A 5,054-nucleotide genomic window follows, 5' to 3' on the forward strand; every position below is an offset into this window, starting at 1 on the left:
ATTTTGTTTATTCAACTGAGATAGGCATGGTCTGTTTCCGTGTGTGTTACTTTTTTTATTTATTTATTATTATTCCTTTTACTTTAACTGGCCTTTACTACAGCTAAAACAGGAACTTAACTGACCCTTCATAGACATTCAGGTTTAATGTATTTCCAGAAAACTTAATGTAGACAACAAGAATGGGAGTAGGGCAGGAGCGGGAGTCATTCTGAGTGGGAGCGGGATGGGAGTGGGAGTAATTTTACCAGGAGCGGGACGGGACAGGACTGTTTTTTTCTACTCTGGCCCGGGATTGGGACGGGACACAATTGTTTTCAGTGGGAGTGGGACGGGACAGGAGTGAAAATCCACTCCCGTGTCACTCTCTAGTGTCCGCTTTGCAAAGACCCGCCCTACTCTCTTTCTGATTGGCTAATGCTCCAGCTCTGCCAGATTTCACTGGTTTAGAGCAACTTCTGTTTAAAACATTGAATAAAAAGTTTAGATGGAACTTTTTGCGCTAATTTTCCAAATGACGGAAATCCGTTGCAGCGACGGAGAACTTTAACCCCTGATTTAGGTGATAAGCCATTAAGGGATTTATGGACCAACAGAAGAATTTTAAAGTCTATTCTCTGAGATACAGGGAGCCATGGAAGGACTTCAGAACCGGGTCCATGTTCTCTACGTTCTTAGTCTTAGTGAGGACGCGGGCAGCAGCGTTCTGGATCAGCTGCAGCTGTCTGATCCACTTTTTAGGCAGACCTGTAAAAACACCGTTGCAGTAATAAATTCTACTAAATATAAACGCATGGATTAGTTTTTCTAGATCCTGCTGAGACATCAGTCCTTTAATCCTAGAAATGTTCTTCAGGTGATAGAAAGCCAACCTTGTAACTGTCTTTAGATGGAGGTTCAGGTCTGAGTCCATCACTACTCCCAGATTTCAGGCCTGATAAGTGGTTTCTAGCTGAAGCAGCTGAAGCTGTGTGCTAACTTTTGATCTATCCTCTATTGGTCCAAAGATTATTAGTTTTGTTTTTATTCAATTGAAGAAAATTCTGGCACATCCAGGCATTGATTTCTTCTAAACATTTACTCAGTGCCTGAACTGGTTAATAGTCACCTGGTAACATGGTGATGTAGAGCTGTGTGTCTTCTGCATAGTGATGGTAGCTGATGTTGTTGTTTATTATGATCTGAGTTAGGGGGAGCATGTAGATGTTGAAGAGGAGGGGACCCAGGATGGACCCTTGGGGAACCCCACATGTAATTTTTGTCATTTCTGATGTAAGGTTACCTACTGATACAAAAAATTTGGTTGCGTATCAACAAAATTTACTCAAGAGTATAACATATGGAAAAATAGTCCTATATATTTATTTATTTTTGTCAATAGTTACAGAGTAATTAAGTAAATCTATTTAGTTAATACCTGCCCTTGGCTGTTTGAGCAATATCAATTTTACAATTTCAGTTCATTTTTTTTAGAATATATATCTGTTACTAGTCATTTTGATTTTTATATCTTTATGTGCAAATGACACTGAAACCCTATATGATTATAAAAATATTAATTAAATTCATTATTTTGGACAGCACTTTTTATACCATTAGAGATGGAAAGGATAAGATACTGAGAGTATATGTATGTATATATATATATATTAGGGCTGGGCAACGATTAAAATATTTAATCGCGATTAATCGCGATAAATCGCATTGTATTTACAAACTCCAAGAATGAATTCAAAAGTAGTGTAAAGAACACTTTTATTTTAATGTTCTGCTGCCATATGAACAAAAGTGTTGTAACATTTGTAGCACTTATCAGTAACACATATTTAGTGTAAAGCTCAACTTAAACATGTAAAACAAAAAATAGCAATAATAATAAATTAAAGCTTATTGCCACTGACAGGGAATTCTCTTTATGGGGAAAAAATCTACCAAAAACAGGCAATTTCTGAGGTAACAGCAGGGAGCAGCATTACCATTTTATGTTCAATACCAAAATTTTTCTTGGCAGTGGTTACAACTAACTTGTTTCTGTCATATTCCATGCTGGAAGAACTTTAAACTGAAATGCTTGCTAACTCGATATGCTTGCGTTACTTGCGTTTATTTGACGTTAACACGCGGTTTTTTGTTGTTGCTTTCTCGCGTTCATATAGTGAATGGCAGGGAAAAACAGGCAAAAACACATGGATACTTTGAAGAGAGAAGCGACTTCACCGACGGCGTCTAAGCAGACCCCCCCGCTCCGCTCCGCACAAAACTTGTTCCGGCCGCCAACTCACCGCCTCGCCTCGCCCCGCCTAAGCTCGCTCGCGGTACCTGCGGGAAACACCGCCTTCCGCATGTCAGCTTTGTTTTTTTCCGGCCAGTATCTTTCTTCCTCTGAATCCGAGGCTTGGCTGACAGCGAGGTTATTGGCGCATTATCGCCACTTACTGTTCTGATTCAAACCCCTACACCGCAGCAACAGACCTTTACAAAATAAAAGCATGTGAGCAACATGCGTTAATGCGCGTTAAAGAAAATATCGCCGTTAATAGTCTAATGAGTTAACGCAAAATTAACGCGTTAACTTGCCCAGCCCTAATATATATATATATATATATATATATATATATATATATATATATATATATATATATATATATATATATATACACACACACATAATATATATATATAAATGGTCTGATCCTGAGAGACGGCGTCCATCCCACTTTGGATGGTGCAGCTCTTCTTTCTGGGAATCTGGCCGGATTTATTAGTTCTCCTAAGTGCTGACAAGCCAGGGTCCAGACCTGGAAGCAGAGCCATAGTTTAACACACCTCTCTGCAGCTTCTGAACTGTTACCCACCCATTATCCTATTGAGACGGTGTCTTTCCCACGGCCAAAACTAAACAAATTAAAAACTGATCTAAAAGGAGCAAATCATAAAAATCTAATAAAAATCAATACGGCTCACTTTGAACCAAAAATTAAAACAATTAAATGTGTTTTATTAAATATAAGGTCTCTCCCTCTAAAGACTTTCTTAGTTAATTAATTGATTTCTGATCGTCAGATTGACTTATTTTGTCTCACAGAAACCTGGCTACAAGAGGACTATGTTGGTATAAATGAGTCAACTCCATCCAATTATTTTAATTTCCACATTCCCAGATCTACGGGAAGAGGAGGAGTGGCAACTATCTTTCAGTCTGATTTATTAATTAGTCCTAGGCCAATTAATACCTACAGTTCTTTTGAACATTTAACCCTCAATTTCCCTCATTCAAACTGCAAAGCAATAAAACCTCTTGTGTTTTTTGTTTTGTATCGTCCACCAGGCCCTTACACTCAGTTTTTGGATCAGCTGTCAGACTTCTTATCTGATTTGGTGTTGAACTCTGACAAGGTTATTATACTGGGTGATTTTAACATTTATGTTGACACTCAATGTGATAACCTTAGTGTAGCCTTTAAAACTATCCTAGATTCAATTGGTTTTGCTCAAAATATGCATAAACCAACACACTCTTGGTTACATACTTTAGACCTTGTGCTGACATATGGCATTGATTGTGAAGAATTAACAATATTTCCTCACAACCAGGTCCTATCTTACCACTTTTTAATAACCTTTGAGTTTAATCTAACTGAGTTCTCCACCCCCAAAAGACCATTCCATTATAGTAGATCTTTATCGGATAATGCTGTATCAAAACTTAAAGAGTCTGTCCCCCTTTTAATATCCTCAGTATTTCAGAAATTTCCTGTAGATAGCAGCAATGCTGTTTCTTCTCATTCACAAATCGACACCTTTGTAAACGGTGTGACTTTCTCATTTCGTTCTGCGTTAGACAATGTAGCTCCCTTGAAAAAGAAGGTGATAATTCACAGGACTTAGACTGAGACTTACTTTATTGTCATTCTGTATGCACAGAGTGCGTACGGAACGAAATTTCGTTTGCATACAGTTTGAGAATTCCAGAAAATTCCAGTAAATTTACAGGATAAGTTGCAGTGAATTTACAGTACAGGATTTAAAGTGCGGTAATAAATTGCAGTAATTTACAGGATAAGTTTCAATTGATTTCCGGATAAAGTGCAGCAGTGGTTTTAACAGTAGACAATTGAAATGTAAACAACGCAGGAGACCAGCTGGCTCCCTGGTTTAATTCAGAGCTGCGTTCATTGAAGCACAATGTTAGGAAATTGGAGAGAAAATGGCGCTCTACACACCAAGAGGAATCCTACCTAATCTGGAAAGACAGTCTATTGTTGTATAAAAAGACCCTTCGCAGACTTAGAGCAGCATATTTGCCATCATTAATTGAGGAGAGTAAAAATAATTCTAGATTTCTCTTTAGTACAGTTGCCAAACTTACCCACAGCCACAGCTCTGTTGATCCATCCATGTCCTTTGTAACATTTCTGGCACTGGAGCTGATCTGATTATTAGTCAACACACTCCGCAGTGTGGAGAGTGACATTAGTCACTCTCCACACTGCTTGCAATCAACCTCTATTGGCTTCACTTGTCTCCACCTGCATAAAAGCTCTGTTCAAGTCAGCCTCCAGTGCCAGAACGTCTCTACTCATCTTGCTGGTAAGAGTTCTCCAGCACCTTGGTTTATGAACCTGTTTATTGTTGCCTAACCTGCTCTCTCGCTGTCATTTTTGTGTCTGAGCCTGTCGATCCATCTTCGATTCTGCCTGGCTGCCTGAAGCTGCAGTTAATTTGGTTTTGGACTCTGAACCTGTCGACCTGTGAGAACTGGGTCTGAGGAACTCTTTCTGTGCTTCTGGGATCCGGCCAGTTATTTAAGATTGGACTGTCAGTTTGCTTGCTGGACCTGCCTTGACTGCTCCTGGAGCTCTGCCACCCTTCCTGAAAACTTCCCTTCATCATGTTCTACTTGTCTTTGCTTTACTCCCCTGGATTACTTTGTACAAAGCTCTGCCTTCTGTTTTTTTTTTTTTGCCCTCCCCTGTGTTAAACCCTTTTGAACGTTTATCTGGTGTCTGGGTGAATATTGGGTTCAGTCAAATCATTCATTACACCCTTAGCTC

The sequence above is a fragment of the Fundulus heteroclitus genome, unplaced genomic scaffold, assembly GCF_011125445.2.
Source record: "Fundulus heteroclitus isolate FHET01 unplaced genomic scaffold, MU-UCD_Fhet_4.1 scaffold_62, whole genome shotgun sequence".
In the NCBI taxonomy this organism is placed as follows: Eukaryota; Metazoa; Chordata; class Actinopteri; order Cyprinodontiformes; family Fundulidae; genus Fundulus; species Fundulus heteroclitus.